The sequence below is a fragment of the Nycticebus coucang genome, chromosome 11 (genome assembly GCF_027406575.1).
Source record: "Nycticebus coucang isolate mNycCou1 chromosome 11, mNycCou1.pri, whole genome shotgun sequence".
NCBI classification, from domain to species: Eukaryota; Metazoa; Chordata; class Mammalia; order Primates; family Lorisidae; genus Nycticebus; species Nycticebus coucang.
Window position 1 is genome coordinate 47732396 of NC_069790.1, and position 23740 is coordinate 47756135.

A 23740-nucleotide genomic window follows, 5' to 3' on the forward strand; every position below is an offset into this window, starting at 1 on the left:
GATGGCGTGCTTCCAGGTATTGGTTGATTTCTTTCAGATTTTTATATTTGTGAGAGTAGAGGTTCTTGTAGTATTCGTTAAGGATTTTTTGAATTTCTGAGGGGTCTGCTGTTATTTCATCATTACCATTTCTGATTGATGAAATTAGAGATTTTATTCTTTTTTTTCTGGTTAGGTTGGCCAATCGTTTATCTATTTTATTGATCTTTTCAAAATACCAGCTTTTGGATTTATTGATCTGTTGTATAATCCTGTTGTTTTCAATTTCATTTAATTCTGCTCTGATTTTGGTTATTTCTTTTCTTCTGCTGCGTTTGGGGTTGAAGTGTTCTTCTTTCTTCGGTTGCTTGAGATGTCCCATTAAGTTAACTTCCTCTCTTTCCATTTTCTTGAGGAAGGCTTGCAGTGCTATAAATTTCCTTTTTCGGACTGCCTTTTTAATATCCCAGAGGTTCTGATAATTTGTGTCTTGATTGTTGTTTTGTTCCAAAAAGATGGTGATTTCCTTCTTAATCTCGTCTATAACCCATGTATCCTTCAGCATAAGGTTGTTTAGCTTCCCTGTTTTTGTATGGGTATGCAGGTTCCTGTTGTTATTTAGTTCAACTTTTATTCCATGATTGGTTGAGAAGATGCAAGGTATAATTTCTATTTTTTTAAATTTGCTGAGGTTAGATTTGTGGCCTAGGATGTGGTCAATTTTGGAGTATGTTCCATGGGCTGATGAGAAGAATGTGTATTCAGTTTTTTGGGGATGAAATGTTCTGTAGATGTCTCTTAAGTCCAGATGTTGAATGGTTGAGTTTAAATCTAAAATTTCTTTGCTTAGCTTGTTTTTTGAGGATCTATCCAGGACTGCTAAAGGGGTGTTAAAATCTCCAACTACTATGGAAGTGGAGGAAATCGAGTTGCTCATGTCTGTTAGAGTTTCTCTTATAAATTGAGGTGCGTTGTGGTTGGGTGCATAAATGTTAATAATTGAGATCTCATCATATTGAGTATTACCTTTAACAAATATGAAGTCTCCATCCTTATCCTTAAGTATTTTGGTTGGTTTAAAGCCTATTGCATCTGGGAACAGGATTGCAATGCCTGCTTTTTTCTGCTTTCCATGCCTGGAATATAGATGACCATCCCTTCACCTTCAGTCTATATCTATCTTTTAATGTAAGATGCGATTCTTGGATGCAGCAGATATCTGGCTTGAGTTTTTGTATCCAGTCCGACAACCTATGCCTCTTTAGAGGACAATTTAAACCATTCAAATTAATTGAGAGTATTGATAAGCCTTTCAAGAGACCAGTGGACCTTTTAATTCCTTTTGCGACTGTGGAAGTTGGAATTTGATCAAAAAATTTTTGGGTGGGTTTACTTTTGTGGTGGAGAATTACGCTGATCTTTATGGAAGATAGGTCTAAGAATGTCCTGGAGAGCTGGTTTAGTTTTGGCAAATTTCTTCAACATGTGAATGTCATTGAAGTATTTAATCTCCATCATAAATAAGCTCAGTTTAGCTGGGTACAGGATCCTGGGTTGAAAGTTATTTTGTTTTAGGAGATTAAATTCGATGACCATCCTCTTCTAGCTTGAAAGGTTTCAGCAGAGAGATCTGCAGTTATTCTGATATTCTTCCCTTGTAGGTAATGGTTTTTTTTCGTCTGGCAGCTTTCAGAATTTTCTTCTTCATATTAACTTTAGTGAAATTGATTATGATGTGTCTGGGGGATGTCTTATTTGGGTTGAGTCGTGCTGGAGTTCTGAAACGGTCTGCTATCTGAATTTCGGAGTCTCTTGGCATGTCTGGAAAGTTCTCCTTCATAATCTCATGGAGAAGAGACTCTGTGCCTTGTGAAGCCACTTCATCACTTTCAGGGATCGTATAAGACGAATATTGGTTTTATTCAAATTATCCGAGAGCTCTCTGAGAGAGTGGTCTGTTTTTGTTCTCCATTTCTCTTCTTCTTTGAGGGTTTGAGAGTGTTCGAAAGCTTTGTCTTCAATGTCAGAAATCCTTTCTTCTGTTTGCTCCATTCTGTTACTGAGGGATTCTACTGTGTTTCTGAGATCTTTGAGGGATGCAACTTCTTGTCTCAATGTGTCGAATTCTTTGGTCATTTGGTCTTTGAATCCGTTGAATTCTTGAGATAACTTTTGGAATTCTAATTTGATCTTATTTGCTATCCAGATCCTGAATTCAATTTCTGACATCTCAGCTATTTGTTTAGGCATGGGGTGTTGTGCTGTTTCTGCCCCATTGTTCCTTGGGGGAGTTGATCTACTCTGATTATTCATATTGCCAGAGTTTTTCTGTTGATTTCGCCTCCTGATTGTTTTTCACCCTTGCCTCTGGGTGTCCTCAGAGTTGGGGAGGTGGCTCTCCAAGATTAGACCCCAGCGGGATCACTCTATTGTTGCTGGGTGTTTGTAGGTAGTGACCCTGTGTAGTTCCTCTGGGGCTGCTCTAGCTAAGGAGTTCTGGTTGTGGAAGCAGCTCCGGTTTGTGACACACCCAGATCCAGCAACAGGGCTGGGGGTGGTGTGCACGCTTCTGGGAGTGCCAGGCACCCAGTGACTTTGGCACAGAGAGTCCAAGGCTCCAGCAGTCTCTGGCCAGGAGAAGAGCTCTGCGCAGAGGCAGGGAGGGCTCCAAAGGGCACGCAGGTACCAGAGTCCCTGTCTATATGAACGGGCTAGTGTGGAAGCTGGGAGGACACAGGAGGGAGGACGCAGGGTTGTGTGGCTCCCGCAGTTCCTGGTCAGGGAATGTGGAAGCCCGGTGGGTGCAGGTCACTGGTCGGAGGTCGCTGCACAGCTCTTATGGAGGTCTGGGTGGCACCAAGCCCAGGAGTTTGAGGTTGCTATGAGCTGTGACATCACGGCACTCTACCCAGGGCAACAGCCGAAGGCTCCAGTGTGCCAAAACCGTCTCACTCTGCCCCTAAGGATTAAGGCAGTAAGGCAGCTCAGCCCCCGCCTTTAGGCTGCTCAGTCAGTAGGTTACTTTGACCCGCCCTATCCTTGCTCTGAGACCCTGAGGGCGGAGCTTGCTGGGGCAGTTCTTTCGCAATGGCTTCCTGCGCCCAGCTCAGTGGCTCAGTCTGGGGCCCCAGACAATGCCCAAAGTTCTCCACACTCCTGCTCAAGCTCTCCCCAAGGCAATTCAACTGAGTGCCAAGTCCAAGAACACCGAAACAGTTCACAGGTAAGGCCTTTCCGGTTTGCAGTCTCACTGCTGCTTGTACTTATGGTTGCCAGCATGATTAGGTCGATCGAACACACGCAACCGCTTGCCAGTTTTCCACTGTTTTTGTCCTCCTCTTGGGGTCGAGAAGTCCCTTACTGGCTCCCTGTATCCTCAAAGGGATGATTATAGGCAGATCCCACTGGCCAGAGATGCCTGGAGTCTTGTCTCCCCAGACTCGCTGTTCCCAGTTGCAGGGAAGCTGTTACTCGGCCACCATCTTTAATCTCTGTCCACAATCCCCAGCTTTCTCTTCCCCTCTGTTCTTCAAACATATCAAAGACAACTGCTGTGTGTATGTCCCAACTTGCAATCGTTGCTTCCAAAGTAAAACACTTTAAGTTTAGGGATTCGTCTGTATATTTTGTTTGACTTTACCAGACTGAAAGAGAGTAACACAGGGAGAGTGGTGGGTGTGAGGTAGGAGGGTTAATGAGCAGAGGGTGTGGTGGTGGTTGGAAAACAGTAAGTGTGTAGGGACTTCAGAGCCCTTGTAAAGGACCTTGTCGCCTATTGAATAGAGCCCCATGGGGCAGGGAGATGTCTTAGGATGGATATTAAATATAACTATGAAACAAGAGGTGCAGAAATACATATACATATTTTAAAAAGGAAAAAGTATTAATTGTAATACTCAAGTCACATTTGACTTCTGTGCTTAAACATGACTTCTATTCATATTTTTTTTTCTCCAAATTCCTGGTTTATAAGGACTTATTTTGAGGAAAAAAGGTCCCAAACATCAGGCTGTTCACAAAAATAAACCACAGTATCAACTTTAGGAAACAAATCTTAAGGCTATTACACCAGTTATTTTTCTAGAGGATGCATTTGACATGCCACCTCTCATTCACAAAAATACACTGTTACATTTGTGTTGAATTGCCCCACATTAGCCCTCTTACATAGGGTATAACACATACTTCTAACTCAAAGCTGTTCTTAGGTGCTACTTGAACTAAATGAGATTGCCTTTGCAGTTAGGGAAGCAACTACTGAACTCATGTACGAATGGAAAGAACTGTACTCCCTGCATGACAAGAGATTATTTTGGAGACAGATAATAAAAATCATACATCCTTTTTATTGTTAAGTCATAAAGAGGTATCAAAATTAAAAGCAAAACATTACAGTGTAAGACTTAACAAAACTACTAGGAGCATCAAAGGAAGTGAAAATGGAACTAGGCGCAGGGCAATATGAATTAATGAACATGGGAAGGACAAGGCTGGGGACAACAGTGAGCATGTGGTGAAGGTACCAGGGGGAGAGGACCTGGTGAGAATTTTGATCTACACAAGCGCCCAGGTAAAGAAATAATGGGATAAGATTTCTAAATCCCACTATGTGCTTAAGAGTCATCCTCACCATTGGATGACTCTTCCTCAGGCTCTTTTTCATCCTTCCTCAGGCTCTTTTTCATCATCCTTGATCAGCTCCAGCTGGTCTTCCCCCCATCTTCATTATCATCATCATCCAGGAGGTCCCCCTCCTCAGCAGAGTCATAGGCACCCCCCGACACACTCTATCTTCACATTAGTCTCATCTTTCTTCAGGGAGCTGCTGCTCTGCTCCTCTTCTAACTTATTATTCTTCAGCTCTACTGCTGCTTGTTTGCTCTGCTCCTTTTCAATTTTTTCCAGGTTTTCCAGTAAAGAATCCACTTTTTGTTTTATCTAGGTCAACTCCTTCTTAATGGCCTGAAGGTCATCTCCTTTCAACTTTCCAGACTTCCACTCTTAGAATTGAAGCCATTTTTTGAATTCGCTGTCCACTCTTAGAATTGAAGCCACTTTTCCCCTTCGTGAGGTGTTTCCTGATTCACGCTGGCGTTTTCAGGGCACCACAGCCCGAGCAATAGGAAGAGGAGGAGAACAGTGCTGGGCAACTGTACATCCTGTCAGAATAATCCCGTTGAAAGTCATAGTCCATGTCAAAAGAGGAGCTGAGTGGAGGGAACGGAGAAGGGTGTTCTGGTCCTGACCCGCACATCTCCACACAGATGGTTTCACACCTGCTTTTCCTCCATTCGCTTTCGGCTCTGCAGCCAGATTAAAATCTAAAACTTGGCCAGCAGTCATTCTGCCATCCTCTCCTGCTGCAGCAGCCGGGGCATGTCTCTCATTAACATACTGAACAAAGGCAAAGCCCTTGTGAACAGAGCAGCCCACAATTTTGCCATATTTGGAGAAAATTGCTTCCACATCAGACTTCTTCACCACAAGAGTGTTGAGAGTCCCAGTGAATACACGGGAGTTCATGGAGCAAGGGTCTGTCTTGTTGGTAACATTGCGAGCCATTGCGTTTGATGATAAGGTTCTTCACAAAGCGAAATAACAGGAGTGGGGAGGGAGAAGAGATTCGATTCTGAGTCTCCTGCTCCCGGATTCTACCTGAAGAAGCCAAGTACTGCTCGAGGTCGACAATGCGGCTGCAACCGCTCTGTCTTCGTCTCTTCACTAAATGGCCCCCCTCTATTCACATGTGTTATTGGCATATATTGAGTATTACAGTTTTAATACAGTTTTCTCCTTTCGTAAAACGCGTATACATTTTTTGGCACCTTTTGTATGCAAAACTGCATCTATAAGAATTCTAAGTACATTATGAACAAGAAGGAAATCCTAAAACACAGGCTCTTCATGTTATTTCTGCTACAATTCTTGGTTTGTTCTTTTTAGTTCTGTAGAGATTATTATGCTGTAAATTGTGGTACACACTGAAAAATATAATTCCATTATGTGACTCAATTTTAAGAAGCATCAAGATTAACTAGGCCTGTTGAGTTGGGACAACAGCATGCATATCATATTTTGATCTGTAATGTGATTTTGCATATTTATCATACATATTAAATGTTGAATACATTTAATACATTTGAATGCATTCCATTTTGCTATAGGAACATCAGTGATTTTCTACACTGAACATCATCTGTGCTTTGGTGCAAAACAAATGCTCCTAGGAAAGCAGCAAACGTGAAAGGCACATAAATATTTGTTTTAATGTTTAATAAAAAAATAGTCTATTCAGCCTTGTGTTTTTCCACATCACCTTACCTTTTTCTATTTCTGTAAGCTAGGAAGGTAAAAATATAACCTGGAGTGCTTCATAAAATGGAAAGAAAAGCCAGAATACACTGTGATTTTATGTAGGAAAAGCTATGATATAAAGCTTTATATATTTAAAAATAGCATTTATATAGCAAATTGATATAGGATTTAGTTAATGTTATATTCGATATTGGTATTTTCACCCATATATTCCTTAATGTAGCTATTAGAATTTTCAGCATACTCCAGCTTACATCTAATGTGAAAGAGGATTATTAGAATTCTAAGATTTCTCCCCATACAAAGATTCCATTAATCCATGACTTCTTTGCATTCACAAGTCCATTAACTTCTTAAACCTTGAACTTGCATCTAAATAGAAATGAAATAATAAGTTAGCCTAAATTTTATTCATTTAACAATTACTCTAATACCCATGAAATGATGAATTACCCTAAAATATTTTTATTTTAGTGTCTTTAAGTTAAAAATAATTTGAGGGACTAAAGTTTGGCATCACCAAACATATTTTGCATTGCAAATTCTAGGTATCTGCAAATCACTTTGTATCAGAATTATGGAAAATATACCTATATAAGACCACATGACATATGTTTAATTTCTTTAGAATAAGGGGAGATTTTAATTTATATTTTAAGGAAGAAATATAATTTTCTATAGATCATATAAAAGTTATTGTTGAACTCTCTTGAATTTGTTAGTCATAGTGACTTGCTCTAAAGGCACATGTTTATTCTACAGGGTTGACTGTTCTCAAGAAGGCCTTTAAATAACAAGCATAGTACTGACAAGTGTTAGTTTACAAGATGTATTCCCACCTAAGACTAGATGTTCTTTGTATTCATTCTTTATGTAGTAGAATTTTCTATAATTTAAAGGAGCTATATTATTGTCATGGCCGCATGAATGAATCAGTCAGGATACGGACTGAGAGTACAAACTGCAAGAGGTGAGGCTCACCAAAGGTGCAGGAGGGCTCCCAGCAGTTCCTCAGATGAGTTCTGAGATCGGTGACTGCTATAGTAAGTATGATGTTCAATCTTCCACATATTATAGTCTTTGTATACGTGATCTCAATTTGTATCATATTTGCCTAGTAAATTAAATTACCTAATTCCATTACTTGTAATATTTTGTGCATTTACTCTGCATTTTCTTGTATAATTTTTGAGGGGTATTCAATAAAGAAAGCTGGAGTTAATATTTAATTCTTGCTATTCTAATTGTAATCTTCTTTTTTCTTATTTCCATTTCTAGTCTGCTTCAGGATATTAAAATAATAAGTTAATGCCATTTGACAGCTGGCCCTTCAAAATACATGGGAAATGATCCTCCAAAAATTTGCACTGTATTTGGGCAGGGGCATTTCAGGTTGATAATTTTTTCCTCTTCCAACCCTTGAAAGAGCAGAATGACACTGAATACTAGGTACCAAATCATACACACTTTCAAACAATGTTCTAAAGACATAAAAGTAGCATCATGTTAACAGACAGTGGCTGCACAATGATCAGCCGTCACACATCTTTATGCTTTTGAGGAAAACATTAGGGCCAGGCACCCAGGCTTCCTTTTTCTATACTTGTGATTTTTTTCCTTAAGGGATTATAATTCTGTTTAAAGGAGAAAATATAGTGAGGGGCTTGGAGAGATTTCGCCTTTAGGAAACTTTAATTCTTTAACCTAGAGGGAAAATTGAATTCATATTGTAGGTGAAACTAAGGGTCTAAACACAGGGACTTCCTGCTGTTTATATGTCACTTCAGAGAGAAGAAAGTCTTCACTTAATGTATTCTACAAAATTTTCTTTAGCTTTCATTATGTTTGCATATGAATGAACTTGTCTTTTTATGGGAGAACTTTAAGGATTCTTTGAGTTCAATTTCTAATGCATACAACAAACATAAGCAACCCTAAGTAAGGTATAACTATTCTGACACAACTTTGCATGTTATTATATATGTGAAATTAATTAATTTATGCATGTTATTACATATGTGAAATTACCTAACATATGTGATGTGCTATCATTCATTTTCAATGTACCACTTAGAAAGTAGTTAGCTTTAAGAGTCTTTTTAGTCCATTCTGGCATGTCTCCTTTAATTCAACATTGCTCTTCATCCACGTATCAGAGTATGGGTATGTGGCTGTATGTTTCATCTAAGCACCTAGCAGACTGCATTGCTCAAAATAGGTGTTACATGAAAACTGAATAAATGATTGATTTTTTGATTACTGAACCAAAACCTATTGTGTTAGTATAGAAAAAAAACTTGGGGGTAATAAAATTGAGCTTTGTTTTAAAGGATATTAAGAGTAGTTTAGGGTTAGTATCTAGGAGCTTTGGGGTATGTATGTCTGGGAAAAATATAAGTTGCAGCCCTTTGTGCAGAGAACATACCATTATCAGCCAAACTGTGGCAGAGGCAGTACCAAAAGGATGTCAGGAAAGAAATGGGATTAAGTTCTTCCTGTTGTCAATGGCACAATGCTACTAGAGTAGAAACTCGGTAGATTTGCCACCCACAGGGCTGTAACAAACTGGTCAACTTACGCAGGTGGTCAACATAAGGAACCAGGTCTTCTGCACTGGTACATATGTGTGGTGCATGCCCCATCTGCAAAAATTAGGTCAACTGAAGGAGATGGTCATTGCAGGGAGGTGCTTAACTGTGGAGATTCTACTTTGCTTGCTTTATTCCGGCCATTTTGGACTTCTCTGAATTCTTTGAACATACTGTGCTTTTTCCTGCTTCACAGGCTTTGTACATACTGTTCCTTCTTCTTGGAACGTTCTACTTCTGTCCCCTTCCCCATCATCAAAATGATGATCCTTTGAATTTCAATCTGAACATTGCTACACAGGCAAACTTTTCCTAATGTACTTGAATAAGTTGGGACCCATGATTCACACTGTGAAAATCTACACCCAGAATTTTGTACTTAGCAGTTTCTCATAACTGAAAAGCACTGGTACTACATTTTCCCTCCTTGTTAATTATTGAGTGTAAACTCCATGAGAAGAGGAACTATTTTGTTCACCAAGCCCATCATCTGAATATGTGATATTATCTGGTAGGTAATAGGCGTGTACTAAATATTCCTTTCTCAACTGACAAATAAAGGAATTTAGAGTATAGCGTGTAGTTTCATATCCCTATACTATTTTATTCCAAGCATGTTTGCACTCCTTATCCCTGTGAATTTTTATTGGGATAGTAGGTAAGATAAAGAAGGGAGAAAGTTGGAGAAGCTTGGCTGAATAGCTGCAGTGTGGAAAAGCAAAGAGAAGTGAAAGGAAAACATGGTGCGAATGAAAACGTGACATATTCTAAGCCAACAGGACTAGAGAATAACACGAAGTCTGCTCCAAAACAAAATGAAACAAGATCCACTGGGCTTCTCTGTTTATTCTCTTGCAACATAAACATTGCAATATACTTTAATACTGCTATTTAGAAGCTAATTAGACTGATGTCTTCATAACTTCATTCCTGTTCACTTTTGGCATTTATGTTGTCCATTAACACTTCCCTAAGTGACCATGTGAAGGGAGCGGAGGTGAAATTTAAGCCAAGCAATTTGTTTTCTTTTGACAGATTTTGTAATATGATTGATGGGGGTAGAAGGTGAAACTATCTGGTAAAATGAGTTTTTTGCATTATCTGTGTATTTCATATATCAATGCCAGTATTTCTTAAACTGCAGGTCAAGACTCCAGAGGGAAGGGTTACAATATAATTTAAAGAGTTTCCTGTATGAGAATGATTTTGAGATAGACATTTTTGGCTCTGTTATATGGGCCTTATTTTCTTCCCCTATTCTCACTATGGCCTCCCTCTTACTCTAGAAGTCATATTATTGATAGTATAAACACTTTAAAGACAAATATTTGAGAGTATTGAAATCATTGGTTGGTACAATGCTGTTTTTAGTGCATTGCACAGTTCCTTGTATGAAATTAATATCTATGATTTGAAATGCTCTCCATTTATTCACGAGTGAAAAGTGATAAAAATGTGGAACAGATAGACCTTAGCAATTACCTTAGAGAAGAAAAATAATACTTAGTTTTTATGTATAACACATTCATTAGAAAAAATGAAATAGAAAATTTATCGACTATAATGAAATGAAAAAAAGAATATTTAAAGTAAAATTTCGAGGTCAAATCAATAGTAAAAAGATAGAGTTATATAGGCTATATCTTCATTAAAGATATATCAAATTTCTTAGACCATTATTGGCTAGTTATCATAATAAACAAATTGTAGATTAGATTTTTATATGTTAGCATTATATAATCTTACTTTTAATTTACCTCTAAGATCATAAAAGCTGATTTCTTTTATTTGTAAATGCTTTTATTATTTTATTTTGCTGTGAAATAATTGTGATAAAGTACCCCTTTCCTGGATCAGAGTTATTGCGACCATAAGTAGGCGTAGTTAAGACATAATTGTTAATATCAAATGTAGATATCCAAAAGGGTAAAAGCAATGAATATTCTCTGTTAATACCAACATCATGGCATTCAAAACAATTGACTCAATGCAAACAACTAAACATTCTACTTTTGGTTAACATGGAAAAGTATGGTTTGAATTTATTCTCCTGTCTGCAGAAAAATAAAACAGAAAGAATATATGAAGTAAATCTTTTCTTAATACAATATATATCAGGTGATGAAGATAATGATCCCTTGAGAGAATTTCTAGACCGTAGCATAGGGTGGGGAACCTAGTAGAAGTCAGTAGACATAGTGAATTGAAGATGTAGATTGGAGAGTCTGAAAAGGCCAAAATAACAAATATTACTGGAGAGGAAGCAATTTCATAGGGGGAAACTGCAGAGAACTTCAGAGGCCAGCTAATTATCCAATTCATAGTGAATTAAAGAGAGTCCAAAAGGCCAAAATAACAAATATTACTAGAGAGGAAGCAACTTCACAGGGGGAAACTGCAGAGATCTTCAGAGGCTTCCTCACTGAGGAGTTGTTACGCACTAATTATCAACCAGCACATGTATGTAAAGGTGATGAAATATCCTTCTAAAAGGATTAAAGGTTACAATACTCAGTGCTTACACAGCACTAGGAGTAGTGCCTGTGCCCCCTAATACACTGTAAAATCTCAAGAGTCACGGATCATTGGGAAAAGTACAGAGATGGATCTTTCTTCATTAATAGAGAATACTTTATCATAGACTGAATGATACATTGTTCTCCTGTAACAATTGTTACAAGCAAGATGGAGAGCATTGTCCCAGAAATACTTCAACATGTATTTACAATGTTAGAAAAAGCAGCTGGGAGAGGTGGCTCTCACTGGTAATCCTAGCATTTTGGAGGGCTGAGGTAGGAGGATCACTTGAGGCCAGGAGTTTGAGAAAAAAATTTTATCACCCCAGAAGTTAAAATCCACGCTGCCTAGTTACCAATCTAATGTTACCAGTTAATCCAAAAAGCAGAAAAATAACACTTACACTGACAAGATACATTCAATAATATAAACTGACCCCAGTTCTTAACAAAATACTAGCAACTCAAATTTAATCTGACATTGAACTAATTGTAAACTGTGATAAGGTATGATTTTTCTCTGGGATGCAAGGATTGTTCTATAAAACAAAACCAATAAATATAATATACCACATTAACAACAACAAAAAGACAAAAATTCCATAATCACCTCCATTAATGCAGAAAAAGCTTTTGACAAAATTCAATATCCCTTTATGATAAAAACAATAAACAAGTTGGAAATTGAAGGAAATTGCCTCTACATAATAAAGTCATATCTGAAAACCCAACAGTTGATACCATGTTCAATGGTGAAAAATGGAAAACTTTCCCTCCAAGTAAGGTACAAGTCTGGGATGCCCACTCTCAGCACTTCGTTCAATATAGTACTGAAGATTCTATCCAGAAGAACTAGGCAAGAAAAATAAAAAAAATGCAAATTATACTTTGATAGAGATTAATTATCTCTATTCACAGATCACATGATCTTACATGTAGAAAACCCTAAATATTCCACAAAATATCTGTTCCAAATATGAAACTAATTGGGTAAAATTGCAGGATAAAAAATCAATATACAAATTAGTCGCATTTCTATATACTAATAATAAATCTGAAATAGCAGTTAAGACAATCCCATTTACAATAACACCAAAAAGAATAAAATACTATGGAATAAACTTACATAAGAAATAAAATTGTGATTTGAATATTCCTGCCAAAATTCATGTTGAAATTTGTTACTGTAACAGTATTAAGATGGCTTTAAGAAGCGGTCAGGTCACGGAGGTCCTGCCATTATATATTGATTAATGCTATTATCAAGGGAGAGAGTTAGTTACTGTTGAAGCAGATTGCTGATAAAAAACAATGAGGTTGATTGCAAAAAACCCCAAATAACCCAATTAAAAACATGGGAAAAGAACTCAAATAGGCTTTTACTCAAAGAAGATACACAAATGGCCAACAGGGAAATGAAAAGATAACTCAGTATCACTGATGATCAATGAAATGAAAATTAAATTCGTGATGAGATATCACTTCACACCCACAAGGGCGACACTAATTAACGAAACTGTAAATAACAGCAGCTGCTAAGAATGTGGACAGAGTGGACCCCATGCGTGTCGTTGGTGGGCTTGTAAAATGGTGTAGCTGCCATGAAAAACCACTATAGTATGATCTGGCACCCCACTTCTAAGTAGGGTCCAAAAGAGATATTTGTAACTTGTGAGCATTTTAGCCTAATTCCAAATAGCCAATATGGAAGCAAACTAAATGCCTGTTGATGGATGAATGAATAAAGAAAATGTGGTATATACATACAATAGAATATTATTTAGCCTTGAAAGGAGGAAATTCAGCCCCATGATACAACATGGAGGACCTTTGTGTATATTATGCTAAAAGAATTAATCTAGTTACAAAAAGACAAATTCCATTCACATGGGTTATCTGAAACATTCAAATTCACAGAAATGGAAAGTAGAATGGTGGCTGCCAGGGATTGGGGAAGGCAAATTGGGGAGTTATTTAATGGGTACAGAATTTTTGTCATGCAAGGTGGAAAAGTTTCAAAGATCTGCTAATTAACCATTTGTATAAGGTATTCATAAAAATTAATGGGGTAGATTTAAGTTATGTATTTTTTACCACAATAAAAAAAGAAGAAATCAATGGAGAATAGAAACAGCAAAATAATAGAGAGAAAAAAATCAATAGAATAAAGTTTGTTCTTTGAAATGATTAATATATTAATATACTAACATTATGCATTTTATATTGATCTGTGTAAAACTGCATAGTTGTCTGGGCTAGAAATCTGTATATTGCTAAATTGTTGTGGTTTTATTCATTTCAAATATATAAACCTCTAAAGCCCTAGTCAGCACTATCATAAGAAAAAACGTGTTATAAAACATGTAAAGACTGATTTTTAGGGAGGTTGTAATGTTGTAAAGACATGCATTTTGAAAAATAAAAGACAGCATGTTATTTAACTTGCTGAATTATTGTAATTTGGATTATAAAAGCCATAGTTATTTGGATGCAGTCAATCAGAGTAAATTGAAAACATTTTCAAAGAGGATGTAGAATTTGAGTCTTGCTTTACATATTGGACCTCATGTGAATGATTAGTAGGGTTAAAAGTAAACATTACAGACAAAAGAACAGCAAGAACAAAGATAATGAGAAAAGAATAAGCAAAGTTGTTAGGAGAGAAGTGAAGACAGTGAGCTGTGGATGGTAGAGAGAAGTGGGTAGTGTTTTCATAAGTAATATTATATATGGCTTACATAATAATAAAGACAGTTTCGTAATACATGTGCCCTTTATAAATATAAAGGTAATTAAGTTAATAATAGAAAAAAGAAAAAAATGGAAGGTTTTACTGATATGGTAGGAATGTCCACCTATCATCCTGGTCAGTAATAGAGACTGAGAGACTTATGATCTGATAGGCAAACCCAATATATTAATAATTCAATAAATTCCAAGCACTGTAGTAAGTGCTAAGGAGCTATACAGATGGATGAGACACAGCCTGACTTCTGATTGATCCAAATCAAGAGGAACATACAGACATTTATTTATTTATTTATTTATTATTATTATTTTTTTTTGTAAGACATTTATTTATTGATTCTACAACTTGGCAATTGTGAATTGAGCTGTGATGACTGTTCTACTACAAATGTCTTTAGGGTAAAATCATTAAAATTTTTTTTTTCTTTTGGGTAAATGGCTAGTAATGGGATTGCAGGATCAAATGGAAGGTTTGCTTTTAGTTCTTTGGGGGTTATCGTTATTAGTTTTATTTTTGTTAATTTTTTGTTCATTGCTATTATATAATCCCTCAAACATAATGTAGTTACATTATGTTATCTCAACTGATGCCCTGAGTCATGAATTTAGTGTTAGTCCCATTTTACATATGAAAAAAAACAAGATTCAGGAAACATGTGTCTTGCCAATGACAGCTACTGAGTAACACCAAGAAGTCATAAAAGTAAGAACTTCTTCCATATCCAGTGTCACATAAATGACCTAAGTGCTGTATGACATATAAACAAAGTATTATGGAAAAGTTTACTGAGAGAAAGTGCAGATATCGTTATGAACATTGTTACAAAAATCTGTTTTCCTTTTCAAGTCCTGTTTGCATTTGGAAGCAACTGGTAAATTCTGTGGCTTTCGAATCTTACATTACTAACGTAATGGGGAGAGTGAGAGATTGCTAGCTATTCACTAAAACTCACATTTGTCTGTTTTTTTTTTGTTTGTTTGTTTGTTTTCTGGAATAAGCTACATTACATCTCAGCCTCTCATTGTAGATGTGATCCCATGACTGAGTTTTGGTTAATCATGATAAAATGTAATTGGAAAGAATTTTCAATGCTTAATAAGAGTGACTCATAAGAACCTTCTACAAGAGCTCTCCTGTGCTTTCCTCTTTTAACTTAGAGATGGTGAAGGAATTGAAAGCCATCCTTCAGTGGGAAGCAAGGGAAGATATTTAGCAGATTAGAAATTCAGAGAGTCTGGGTATGCCATGGTAAGAATTTTGCCTAATACCATTTGTAAGACAGATCAAATGCTAATAAGGCAGTAGACATAGACTCTAGGAAGAGGTCAAAAGTGGCCAGAATGTCAGAGTAGTTAGATAGTATCTGGATGAGCAGATTAAGGTTTTACAACAACAACAACAACAACAACAACAAAAAAAAATATATAATAATAATATGATGCACACTCATTGCTACTTGAATGTAATGTTGTTTTTTTCTAGAACTTACCTGACTAAATTTTAAAGGGGTTGTACTGTTTTTTTTTTTTTTTGAAGGTCACTGTTTTTTATTTTGCCCTATTTATAAACAGAGTAATGAGATTTATAGACTGAACATAACAGCTTAAGGATAACTAGGTTATTTCTATTTTAATGAAAGGGACATTAATTTAAAACCTGAGTGACTATAAGTAGTCCTTTCTGGCCTACCCTCAGACATTAAAAAAAATTAACAATGACAGATATTAGTACTAACACTTGTATAGTGCTATATACCAATAGACTCATTTAATTTTCCATTACAGAGGAGAATACTGGGAGGTTAGTAACTTGCTCCAGGCCACACATCTAGGAAGTAGTACATATTGAACTTGAACTTGACTCTTTTTGACTCCAGAGACTGTATGTACTCAATCACAGTAATGGAGGATCTTTGGGTCTCAGTTTCTAAGTCCCTGGAAAAGGGCTAACACTTCCCTAACACATGCCAGTGAAGGCTATCTGGTCAGACTCCCACCTGTTTAGACGCTTTGGCACCCAACAGAAACTGTGGGCAGATCCTGGGGGTACCTAGATCTGAACCCCAAGGTACCATTTGTAGAACGGCCACGTGTTTGTGTCTACAAACCCAGATATTCCGATGTTAGCCAATGCCTCATGAGCAATCACAGACATGAACTGTAGCAGCCGTGCATATTTTCTTCTGTATGCCTTAATCATTTTCCTCACTGTCTCCCCCTAGTGACTTACATTTGAAAAGTTGAAGCCTTACAATGTAGTTTTTGGATAGTAGAAGATGCAGGTGGGACTGATGAGTGAACTAGAAGGGTAATTAACACAGCTCAGAGATGGAGGCAGTGGCCAGTGGGGCTTTGTGTCTAATTTTTTGTGGAGAGGGTGAGCGTGTCTTCATTTATATGAGTAATGGTTGCATTGGCCGGGCAGAAGCATGGGCTTGTAGTTATCATTGGGATATGAAAGTCTACATAGGGGCTGTATAGTTGCTGGGGAGCCTAAGCAGTGGACTGCACTGGGTCGTGTCTGTGGTCTCTCACTAGCCATTCTCTCCTACTGGGGTTATAAGTCTGAAAACTATACTCCAGCGCCCTCTGGTCTTTCTACCTCTTAGGTTCTGCTGATGAGCAACAAGGGTGGGAGACTGGAAGTGGAGGATGGGAGGAGCTTTTCTGCTAGGGGTGGGGGGAGAAGCCTCTCAGACAAGAACTCTCCCTGCAGCAATGGTAGCAGCAGCGGCAGCAACAGTGGCAGCAGCTGGTGAAAGGGGTTGTACTGTTATGGAAACAAGAAGGCTGACCCTAAAAAGCATGTGACTTTATGAACAAAAGCAAAAAAAACTTGGGCCTCTGCAAGAAGCAGGGTGAGAAAGCTCTACAGTCCCCGAAGATGTCATATTCTTCAAACCCACTTCACTTGTGACCTACAGGACAGAGCCTGGGGTTACAGATTATAATGAGTAACATAATTCCCCTTGACAGCATGCCCTTATTAAAATTCAGTGAATGTAGTCCCTCAGCCTGCTCCGGCAGCCATAACAAGCACCACAGACTAAGGGGGTGAGACAACAGTTGTATTTTCTTACAGTTCTGGAGGCTGTGAGTGTGAGATCAAGGTGCTGGCAGAGTTGACTTCTTTTCGAGCTGCTCTTTTTGTAGATCACTATCTTCTCTCTTTCCCTCCCCATGGTCTTCCCTTTCTCTGGGTCTGTGTGCTAATCTCTTTTTTATCATACCAGTCCTATTAGATTAGGGGCCATCCATGTGATCTCAATTTACCATAATTATTTCTTTACAGTTCCTACCTTCAAATAACAGTCACGTTTTGAGGTACTGAGGGTTCACACTTTGAAATACAAATTTTGGAAGAACACAATTTAGCCCTTAACAGGGAGTTTTTAATGCCATTACCTTGTTATTTTTGTGTGTCCTCACATATATCTTTATGCATGTGAGTCTTTGTGTCTGTATGTGGCTGTTTGTGTAATATGGATGAGAAACAGAATGAATCTCTTTTAGTTCAGAGTCACATATGGCCTACTGAAAAGGGATACCCATCACTTAGAGATCTAAGCTGCTGCTGCTGCTTTTTTTTTTTTTAATTCCCCTCACCCCAGATCTATGCTTCTTAACTGGTTGAAAGAACTGAAGGAAACTTGTTTGCAGTCTTTCCTGTGGGAGGCGCTGTGGTCAAGTTCACCACTTGCAGCTGCAGAGATGTGATAGACCGCCATCTTGCTCTGCCTTTCCAAGCCTGAGGTTTTTGAAATTTTTTGCATTTAATACATGAATTAAATGACAAAGCATTGACAATGTTTATCCAGATAATTAAAATCATATTCTTGGAACAAAAGTGTGGGAGTGTAGGTTTCATATTGCTGTTTGTTTCTAAGCTATAAAGCAATAACCACAATTTTATGACAGTACATAAATAACAGCCTCTTAAATACACAAGCACTAGTAATTTTATTATTGGATCTTCTAATATAAATTATCTACAAAAGAGAGTAGCTTGTTGGTGGTTGAAAGTCTAGTTTTTAAATGTATCACCATAAATTTTTTAACAGGCAATAAAAAATATTCTATGTTGGTAGCATTATATATAACTAATTGTTTTAGTTTGGAATAACTATAGCATTTGCTACCCAACCAATACTTAAAATTTATTTTAAATTAATGATAAACTTTGTGATTTTAATTCATCTAGTATTCCCTCTATCTTAAAAATAGTGAGTAAATTGTAACTTTGGGAGAAGGTAATTTGTTTTCCTTTTAATTACACAGTTGTATTTTCTATAATGTGAAAGAACAGTAAAATTATTTTAAGGATCCAGATGCTGTATTAAGAAAAATTAATGATTTTCTGGATGTTATAGGGTTCACTGGGCAAAGAATTAAATAAATAAATAAATAATTAGTCAAAAAATTAATTATTTTGTGGATGTTATGGAGTTCATTGGGTTCCCTCAAATGAAAATCTCATGCATAGAGTAGCTCAGTTATTGCAGGATACTGGTACCCCTCGGACTACAGGAGAATGAGCAATAGTTATATGCATCTATACTCTGTAGGAAGAGTTTTTTGTTTGTTTTTTTAATTTCAAAACATTAAGGGGGTACAAATGTTTTTATTACATGGATAGCTTATCCGTGGTTCTCAACCTTCCTAATGCCTCCTAATGCCACGACCCTTTAATACAGTTCCTCATGTTGCGGTGACCCCCAGCCATAAAATTATTTTCATTGCTACTTCATAACTATAATTTTGCTACTGTTAAGAATCGTAATGTAAATATCTGCTAGGTTGAGAACTTATATAATGGTTAAGTCAGGGCTATTAGTGTACCCATTACTTGAATAGTGTTACTAGTAGCTACTAGGTAGGTTTTTACGCCTCCCCTCCAGCACCCTTCCTCTCTTCCTGATGTTCAATGAAGTTTACTTCTCTCTGTGCCCTTGTACGCTCATTGTTTACTTTCAAATTGTTAGAGAGTACACATGGTGTTTGTTTTTTCCATTATTGAGATATTTCACTTAGGAAAATAGTCTCCAGTTTCATCCAAGTTGCTGCAAAAGATACTAATTTGTTTCTTTTTATGGCTGAGTAGTACCTCATGGTATATATGTATCACATTTTGTTAATCTATTCATTAATTGATGAACACTTGGATTGATTTCACATCTTTGCAATTGTGAATTTTGCTGCAGCAAATACAGTAGCGCAAGTATATTTTTGGTAGAATGACTTCTTTTCCTTTGAGTAGATACCCAGTATAGGGGTTGCTGAGTTGAAAGGTACGTCTATACTACTTTAAGGAATCTCCATACTGTTTTCCATAGAGATTGTACTAATTTCAGTTCCACCAACAATGTATAAGCATTCCTTTCTCACTATATACACATTAGCATTTATTGTGTTTGGCTTTTTAATAAAAGCCATTCTGTCAGAAGTAATGTAGTATCTCATTGTGATTTTAATTTACATTTCCCTGGTGATTAGTGATATTGAACATTTTCTCATGTGTTTATGGTCCATTTATCTATCTTCTTCTGAGAAACTTTTGTTCATGTCTTTGTCCAATTTGTAATGGGGTTGTTTATTCTTTTCTTGCTGATTTGTGGGGTGGATTTATATCTCCTTACTTCAACTCCTATGTGAGTACTTATGTTTCTGGTTCTAATTATTATTTATAGGAATAGAAATGTGCCCTCTTATGACATGGTGATATCACCACTGAATAGTTAGAAAAAATATATCAATGTTCACTCCTATGGTATGACCAATAATTTTACAAATGACATTTATTTTTAAAATATAAAATGTGCTCTTATAAAATGTTCATTCAGTAACATACATCAATGCTGTACCCAGGTGAAGCATAAATACATACAGATCTTCTTTCTTTCCTTTCTAAAAACATTTTTATTGATGTGTAGTACATAATATGCACTTAAGTATGTAGCTCAATAAAATTTTTGCAAAATGAACCTGTTTATGTAACCATTTCCCAAATCAAGAGAACAATAACTGTCTAACTTTGCAGAACCCTTTGTTGGTAATTACCTTTCTACTATGATGACTACCACCACCTTGGTTTAATTTAGCCAGTTTAGATGCTATATAAATAAAAATCACACAGATTGCACTCTTTTCTCTTATTTATGTCTCAGCATTATGTATGAGAGATTTGTCCTTGTTTTTTCATAAAGCATTAATTTATTGTTTTAAATTGCTGCCTAGGATGTCATTGCATGAATATGTGACCATGTATTTTTCTAAATGCTGTACAAGGGAATATTGTTGTTTATTAATTTTTGGTTATTTTAAAGAATGCTGGCTCAGTGTTTGTAGCTCAGCGTCTACGGTGCCAGCCACATACACCAGAACTGGCTGGTTTGAACCCACCCCGGGTCTGCCAAACAACAATGACAACTATAATTTAAAAAATAACCGGGCATTGCAGTGGGTGCCTGTAGTCCCAGCTTCATGGGAGGCTGGGGCAATAGAATCACTTAAGCCCAAGAGTTAGAGGTTGTTGTGAGCTGTGACACCATGGCACTCTACCAATGGTGATGTAGTGAGTCTCTGTCTCAAAAAAAAAAGAATGCTATATTTACCTATCTTGTGTATGTGTGTTTGTGTGTGATACACATAAAATTTCATATTTATGAAAATAAAGTTTCATTGTATGTTGGTCACTACAAAAGTTTTGAGATGGAATGTTATGATCCATTATTCCTTTCTGATTCCTGTGCAAGTTTTAACTTGCTTGGCTTATTGGTATTGCTGGGAGGGCTTCATTTATTTCTGTCCATGCAAACTCTATGATTCTTGTTTTATGTGTATCTAAAAACTTTCATAATGACCCATAAATAGGCTCACATGGATATGTTAAGCACATTTTTGAGAGATACTTAGGGGTAGAATTGCTAGAAGATTATGGAGATGCATACATTCATCTATTTTTAGCTTTAATAGATACTGCCAAATGGTTTTCCAACGTGCTTTTAGATATGCATGAGCTGTGTGAGAGAATTCTAGTTCTGAATTTCCATGCCACCACTTTTTGTGGTCAAACTACATTTTTTAGTCTGTTGCATGGGTAGTGGTGTCTTATTGTAGTTTTTATTTTCATGTTCCTATGACACATAAATTTTGCCATCCTTTATTTTATTTTTTTTTATTAAATCATAGCTGTGTACATTGATATGATCATGGGGCATCATTCACTAGCTTTACAGACTGTTTACCAAGTTTCACATATACCCTTGTAAGATGCACTGCTGGTGTAATCCCACCAATCCCCTTCCCTCTACTCACCTCCCCACTTCCTCCCCTCCCTTTGCCCCTTCCCCCTATTCTTAGGTTGTAACTGGGTTATAGGTTTCGTGTGAAAACCCTAAATTAGTTTCATAGTAGGGCTGAGTACATTGGGTATTTTCTCTTCCATTCTTGAGATACTTTACTAAGAAGAATATGTTCCAGCTCCATCCATGTAAACATGAAAGAGGTAAAGTCTCCATCTTTCTTTAAGGCTGCATAGTATTCCATGGTGTACATATACCACAATTTATTAATCCATTCGTGGATCGATGGGCACCTGGGCTTCTTCCATGACTTAGCAATTATGAATTGGGCTGCAATAAACATTCTGGTACAAATATCTTTGTTATGATGTGATTTTTGGTCTTCTGGGTATATGCCCAGTAGAGGAATTACAGGATTGAATGGCAGATCTATTTTTAGATCTCTAAGTGTTCTCTATATCTCTTTCCAAAAGGAATGTATTAATTTGCATTCTCCCACCAGCAGTGCAAAAGTGTTCCCTTTTCTCCACATCCGCGCCAATATCTCTGGTCTTGGGATTTTGTGATATAGGCTAATCTCACTGGAGTTAGATGGTATCTCAAAGTAGTTTTGATTTGCATTTCTCTGATGATTAAAGATGATGAGCATTTTTTCATATGTCTGAAGGCCGCACGCCTATCTTCTTCAGAGAAGTTTCTCTTCAAATCCCTTGCCCAGCCTGTGATGGGATCCCTTGTTCTATTCTTGCTAATGCGTTTGAGTTCTCTGTGGATTCTGGTTATTAAACCTTTGTCGGAGACATAACCTGCAAATATCTTCTCCCATTCTGAGGGCTGTTTGCTTGCTTTACTTACTGTGTTCTTGGCTGTGCAGAAGCTTTTTAGTTTGATCAAGTCCCAGTAGTGTATTTTTGAAGCTGCTTCAATTGCCCGGGGGGTCCTCCTCATAAAATACTCGCCCATCCCGATCTCTTCAAGGGTTTTCTCTGCACTCTCCTCTAGTATTTTTATAGTTTCATGTCTTAAGTTTAAATCTTTGATCCACTGAGAGTCTATCTTAGTTAATGGTGAAAGGTGTGGGTCCACTTTCAGTCTTTTACAGGTTGCCAGCCAGTTCACCCAGCACCATTTGTTAAATAGGGAATCTTTTCCCCACTGAATGTTTTTAATTGGCTTGTCAAAGATTAAATAACGGTAAGTAGCTGGATTCATCTCTTGGTTCTCTATTCTGTTCCAGACATCTACTTCTCTGTTTTTGTGCCAGTACTATGCTGTTTTGATCACTATCGATTTGTAGTATAGTCTGAGGTTTGGTAGCGTGATTCCTCCTGCTTTGTTTTTATTTTTGAGTAATGTCTTGGCTATTCGAGGTTTTTTCTGATTCCATATAAAACGAAGAATTATTTTTTCAAGATCTTTAAAGTATGACAGTGGAGCCTTAATGGGGATTGCGTTGAAATTATATATTGCTTTGGGTAGTATGGACATTTTAACAATGTTGATTCTTCCCAACCATGAGCATGGTATATTATTCCATTTGTTAACATTCTCAGCTTTCTCTTTTCTTAGAGTTTCATAGTTCTCTTTCTATAGATCTTTCACGTCCTTTGTTAGATAAACTCACAAGTATTTCATCTTCTTAGGCACTACTGTGAATGGGATAGAGTCCTTAATTGTTTTTTCAACTTGACTATTGTTGGTATATATAAAGGCTACCGATTTATGAATGTTGATTTTGTAACCTGAGACACTGCTGTATTCCTTAATCACTTCTAAAAGTTTTGTAGTAGAGTCCCTAGTATTTTCCAGATATACAATCATATCATCTGTGAAGAGCGAAAGTTTGATCTCTTCTGACCCTATGTGGATACCCTTGATCGCCTTTTCTTCCCTAATTGCGGTGGCTAAAACTTCCATTACAATGTTAAAGAGCAATGGAGACAATGGGCAGCCTTGTCTGGTTCCAGATCTAAGTGGAAATGATTTCAATTTAACTCCATTCAATGTGATATTGGCTGTGGGTTTGCTGTAGATGGCCTCTATCAGTTTAAGAAATGTCCCTTCTATACCAATTTTCTTAAGTGTTCGAATCATGAATGGATGTTGGATGTTATCAAAAGCTTTTTCTGCATCGATTGAGAGAATCATATGGTCTTTGTTTTTTAATTTGTTTATGTGCTGTATTACATTTATAGATTTACGTGTATTGAACCAGCCTTGAGACCATGGGATAAAACCGACTTGGTCATGATGTATGATTTGTTTGATATGTTGCTGGATTCTGTTTGTTAGA

The 23740-nt window shown here is 36.9% G+C and overlaps 1 long non-coding RNA gene and 1 pseudogene across 1 annotated transcript in view; one reads left to right on the forward strand and one right to left on the reverse strand.

The window, feature by feature from the left end:
* LOC128598763 (uncharacterized) overlaps positions 1 to 23740 on the forward strand; it is a 110412-nt gene that overhangs the window by 62134 nt on the left and 24538 nt on the right. The window lies entirely within an intron of this gene.
* On the reverse strand, positions 4593 to 5707 carry LOC128598761 (heterogeneous nuclear ribonucleoproteins C1/C2-like; annotated as a pseudogene).